The sequence below is a fragment of the Macaca fascicularis genome, chromosome 1 (genome assembly GCF_037993035.2).
Source record: "Macaca fascicularis isolate 582-1 chromosome 1, T2T-MFA8v1.1".
NCBI classification, from domain to species: Eukaryota; Metazoa; Chordata; class Mammalia; order Primates; family Cercopithecidae; genus Macaca; species Macaca fascicularis.
In genome coordinates, this window is record NC_088375.1 from 123890574 (window position 1) to 123896812 (window position 6239).

The window sequence follows — 6239 nt, forward strand, 5'->3', positions numbered from 1 at the left end:
AAAAAGGCATACAAAATTCATTTAACATGTGGGGTAGGGATCATAGAAGCACAATCACACAGTCGTCTAATGAGATCCAGACAGAAACTTATATGCCCTTCCTCATAGGGGAGTGGGAGATGGAGAATGTTGGTAATTCTTTTGAGGAGTAGTAAATGATCGTTAGGGAGAATGAATGGGTGTAGAAGACACAAATTAACCTGTAAATGACTCTTTAGAATTTGAATGAGTTGGAGAGACAGATATTGTTTTGTGAAAATACTGTGTATTACATTCTGTGTTCTATGTTTTGTGTAAATACTGTGGAGACCATGACAGTACTGTGTAATACTGTGTATGACATTCTCCAGTCTTCTTTTCTGCTATAGATATTGAGATTTCAGGAAGGGAACGGAAGGCAAGGGAATGGAAGGCAATTGTGTTCTCTTTGGCAGATCCAGTCTTGTGGTAGATAAGGAGATATCAGAGTAAAGCTTCTTCCAGCATCAAAGGCCTCTAACTTAAAATAACCAACACACCAAAATGCCATATTGTAGTCACCCAGTGGGTCCTTCTTGTCCCCTGCACAGATAAAGCTGATTCACTGAGAGCAGTGCTGCCCTAAGAAAGAGTTTAATTAACATAAGGCTAGCCACACAGAAGACAGGAGTTTATTACTCCAATCAGTTTCTCTGAGAAGGAGGCTAGGGTTTTTAAGGATATCAGTTTGGTGGGCAGGGGGCTAGGGAATGGGTGGTGCTGATTGGTTGGGGATGAAATCATAGATAGGAGTGTGGAAAGTGGTCCTCTGGTGCTGAGTCAGACTCTGGGTAACAGCCACAGGACCAGCTGGGTCATGAGTCATGGGGTCTGGGTGGAGTCAGTCACCAGAATACAAAAGTCTGAAAAACATCTCAAAAGACCAATCTGAGGTTCTACCATAGTGATATTATCTATGGGACCAATTGAGGAAGCTACAAATCTTGCGAGTGCCGTGCAATAAACGATGACAGAAAGGCAAGCTATGCCTATATCTTATCAGAATTCAGGCCCCTTCCATAATCCTAATTTTGTGACCTTTCATTAGTCTTACAAAGGCAGCTTCAGTACCAGAACAAAAAAGGGGTCAGTTTTAGGGAGGGACTATTATGATCCTGGTTTCAAAGTTAAACCATAAATCCCCTCCCAAGATTAACTTGGCCTATGCCTAGGAATGAGCAAGAACAGCCAGCCTGTGAGGCTAGAAGCAAGATAAGGTCAGCCATGCCAGGCTTCTCTCACTGTCATAATCGTTGCAAAGGTGGTTTCAACATTTTGGGGTGAAATTCCCTGGACTCCTTCATGGCCTACACAGATGGGATCATTCTACACGAGGAAACCCAGAGAAAAGCTTCTCGCCTCTCTCACATACTGTTTCTCTTCACAGCCCTTCATGGGAGATCCTTGTTACAGTTCCAGGTCAGCCCAGCCCCTCCCAAGCCCCCACCTCACCCGCTTCCCCTACCCTGCCAGAGGCTGGAAAGGGCCTGGGCCTTTCCATCAGCGCTTTGGGTCATCTCCGATTCTGCCTGAGCTAGGGAATTGCATTTGCTGACTGTGTCATCCCCCCACGTAAGACATTCATGAAATATCACCCTGACAGACTCTTAATGTTATCAGCATCAATCACAGGGATCAACAGCAAACACGCCTGAGACAGAGCAGCCATCTCTTCCAATCCAGAGTATTATTAATTTGGAAGCTTGTTTCTGGCCACAGAGGCTGAAATCTGCAGCCCTGGAGTGACCTTTGCTTTGGCCGCATGTGTCCCTGGCTGAGGCTGGCGCAAAGCCCTCTCTTGTGGTTCTTTACTGTAGAGGGTGCTTCTGTCCCTGGCTGAAGCAAAGAGTCAGAACTGAACACTGACACATGCATTCTGAGCATCTCAAGTGTGCACATTCCTTCTTGGGTTTTTGAAGTCACATTGTTGTGGTCCCCAGGCCTTCCTAACCCATGACCGCGGCATTTTCTGAGACTCTCAGCAGCCAGGGCAGGCTGCACTGTGGCTGGACACGCTGGATGTCCCGTTTTCTGACGGCCCAGAGCCCATCACTGTCCTCCACGGAAATTCACACACAGAAGTAACTGAGAGGCACCTCAGCTCACTGAGCCCCGCTTGCTGGCAAGACTCATGGCCTTCAACTTCAGCCCCACCTCCACCCTTCCTTGAGCCTCAGATCTCCAGACACCCTGTCTGAGGCCCCCAGGCATTCCAGCCCCTCAGCTGTGGCTCAGTCTCTACAACCTGTAAAAGGCACATCCTCTGGGGATCAGCAGGGCTCCCTAAGGTGGTGACCAAGGATGGAGTGAGTGAAGAGAGGCTCAGTGGTCTCTAAGCAGGGCTGTCTAGGCGGCTTCCCAGGCTGGTTGATCTGCATGTACTGCGTGTGACTGACAGCAGGCCCAGGGTTGGCCGGACTGCATCTGATTTCATCCTTCACTAGCTGGTTAACCTCGGGCAAGTCAACCTCTATACACCTCAGTTTCCACATCTGTACAAAGGTTCTAATAATAACACTTGCCTCGTTTAATACTTAAGGCTTCTGGATAGAAAATATAAAACATGGAGTACAAAGCCTGGCAATAATTAATCCTCAACAAATGTTAACTATTTCTTGAGGGGCAGGAGGTGGATTCTGTCCTGTTTGTGTGGGTGTGTATATATCTATAACATAAAGTCTCGGGGAAAGGAAAAGTGGAAAAAGGGCCAGAGAACTTGCTGTTTGTTTCCCCAGATATTGTCTTTGCTGATCAATGTTTTACCAACTTATAAAGGAGGTTAGTCCTCATTTCATATCCCTTGTCCAGAGAGTGATAAATTATCATCTCCTTAAAGTAAGTAATCTATGCTGCTTTCAAATTAGCCCTTCTCCACCTTGACAGATGGGATTAGATTCATCTCACTTCCCCTTTGGCAACTGAAAATATCAATGAGATATTAGTGTGTTTGCCTCTGACTTTCTCCTGGGGGAAAATACTGATGGTCCAGAATTAATGTGGCAGTTGATTTACTGTGTGGTGTCTGAAGACACACGGACAAGTCCTCCTGTTGCTGAGGGGAAATGGGCAGAAGGGAATGCCTAGTCACTTTATGGGACTGACTCCAGGCCTGTGCTGTTCAAACTAGTCAAGGAGACACAGTTGCAGAGGAGCCAACTCACCTGGGCCGACTCACTCAACATTGCCTGGGAGAATGGTCAGCCCCAGTATTAGAGACCCAAGACAGTGAACATTTTCAAGTTCTATGACCTTGACCAGTTAGTTGACCTCTCCAGACCTCGGTTACTTCATTCACAAAATGGGGCTAGAGTCATGGAATGACTGTGAGATTAAATAAGACAATGTGTATGAATGTGTGAAAGTTGTCAGAATCAAAATGGAATCACTAACAAGAAACCCCTGATAAACAGAGCCAGGGAAGGCCCTGAAGAGAGCATTCTTATGCTTGTATGCCTGGTAACAAAAGCTATCACAAAAGATCGCGAAAGCCACAACCTCCTACAAAGGCCATTACAACCTTACTCAAAAAAGACTTCTGCAAAGTCATCTGCCCAGCAACTGCCTGTCCAACCTTGGACTGGCATCACCCTTGTTATTGATCTTTATAGCCAAGGATAACTATTTCAAAACAATTATGTAATCCTCTTCATTTTTTCCGTTAAAAACCTTTGCCTTCCTCTACCTCCCTGAATACATGCATTACTAAGGCAGGCATATTCCTATGCAATGCTCTATTCCCAGATAAACATTTTTTTCTTTTATAGAGACTCTCTTTGTTTATTTAGGTTGACAATGGATCTGCTTTGTAAATGTTGATTTTTCATCTTTAAGTACCAGAGTAAATGCAATGTTCTTGAACGACGTGCTGACCAAACTTACAGATATTAAACTGAGGCGTGGAGAGAGGCGGCATCCACAGCAGTCAGGTAAATCAGAAAGTGCTGCCTTTGCTGCTGTTGACCGTTGTGATTACACCAGTTTCTGCTGCCTCCTTGGGAGCTGGAATAATGCGCAGGTGAAGGGTTGGAGAGGGTCAGTTTCCTATGAGATTTCCAAAGGGAATTCCTTCACTAACGAAACAATCATTCACTGAACACCTTCTATGAGGCAGATGCTTTTCTAGGCACCATGAAGGGTAAAGACAAGACACTGAAGTTTTAAAAAGGCCTTGATTCTGGCCAGGCGTGGTGGCTAACACCTGCAATTCCAGCACTTTGGGAGGCCGAGGCAGGCAGATCACCTGAGGTTGGGAGTTCGATACCAGCCTGACCAACATGGAGAAACCCCATCTCTACTAAAAATGCAAAAAAGTTAGCAGGGTGCGGTGGCGCATGCCTGTAATCCCAGCTATACGAGAGGCTGAGGCAGGAGAATCCCTTGAACCTGGGAGGCGGAGGTTGCAGTGAGCCGAGATTGTGCCACCGCACTCCAGCCTGGGCAACAAGAGTGAAACTCCATCTCAAAAAAAAAAAAAAAGAGGCTGGGCGCGGTGACTCATGCCTGTAATCCCAGCACTTTGGGAGGCCGAGGTAGGCGGATCATGAGGTTAGGAGTTCAAGACCAGCCTGGCCAAGATGGTGAAACCCCGTCTCTATTTTAAAAAATACAAAAATTAGCCAGGCATGGTGACACACGCCTGTAGTCCCAGCTACTTGGGAGGCTGAGGCAGGAGAATCGCTTGAACCTGGGAGGCCGAGGTTGTGGTGAGCTGAGATCATGCCATTGCACTCCAGCCTGGGTGACAAGAGCAAAACTCCACCTAAAAAAAGAAAAGAAAAGAAAGAAAGAAAAAAGAAAAAGGCCTTGATTCTGAGGTTTGGTGCTTCACTATTCATCCTCCTTCCTCTCCCTCTCTCTTTATCCCGCGCAGGAGAGCTCTGTCCCTGAAAGGAATGGGGAAAGACAGATGCCTACCCTATTCAAGTCCTCTCCTGGAATTTGGTACCCATCAGCCAGCCTTGGTGGCTCATATCTGTAATCCCAGATGTTTGGGAGGCTGAAGCAGGAGGACTGCTTGAAGCCAGGAGTTTGAGACCAGCCTGGGCAAGAGACTGAGACCCCATCTCTACAAAAAAAAAAAATTTAAAAAGAACGTGTTTCGGCCAGTTATGGTGGCTCACGCCTGTAATCCCAGCACTTTGGGAGGCCGAGGCGGGTGGATCACAAGGTCAGGAGATCGAGACCACAGTGAAACCCCGTCTCTACTAAAAATACAAAAAATTAGCCAGGCGCAGTGGCGGGCGCCTGTAGTCCCAGCTACTCAGGAGGCTGAGGCAGGAGACTGGCGGGAACTCGGGAGGCAGAGCTTGCAGTGAGCCGAGATTGCGTCACTGCACTCCAGCCTGGGCAACAGAGCGAGACTCCGCCTCAAAAAAAAACAAAAAAAGAACATGTTTCCTGGAAACAGCAGTGCAGGCCCCAAGCTCCGGGCAGGGTCATGCATGGAAGCTGTTATTGGTAATGATCATTGGTCTGAAAAGTTTCTCTTACCCAAAATTCAAGTTGGGTTTTTTTCCATTATCTCTAGCTTATTAACTATATAGAGCACAAACTCCTTGAGTGAGGAAGCCCTGTCTGAATTATTATTGCTATCAGCATAGAATCTGGCAAAGTAGGGGTAAGGGATCCATAAAGAAATGGAACTGTGGATCTACAGTGAGGCCACAACATGAAGCTGGCACACGTGCAGACTCTGAGATCCTTTATGATGACCCTGATCTCTAGGAGCACAAAGTACAATGATCAACACTCCCAAATTCCATATTAGACTAGGCTCATGCAGGAGAGAGGTAGAATCCACCTCTCCCCTTTGCCAAGAGTGGAATGCTGCCCAATAAAGTTGCTCGGAGACATTATGGAAGAGGCTGTGGTGTCAATCCCTCCACAGGGATTCTTGCTTTGCATGAGAGAGAACTCAGGTAGGACACTCACACTCAGAGGTGTCCTACTCTAAGTCTAAACTTCTAGAGACAAAGCTTCAAATCACGCATGAGGAAAATGCCCCTGCGGGTCTCAGACTCTGGGAGCAAGAGTTCTTCCTCATGCAAAGCAAGAATCCCTCTGGATGCTTTCATGCTGCTCACCCGCTTTTGAATAGCTTTGCTATGTGCGGGCTACTTTCAAGACCATTACAGAGAGCAGAGCATTTTCTCTCCAGCCTCCTTTACAACTAAAGCCAGATACGTGATCCAGGCTCCATTACTGCTGGGAAGGGCAGCAGC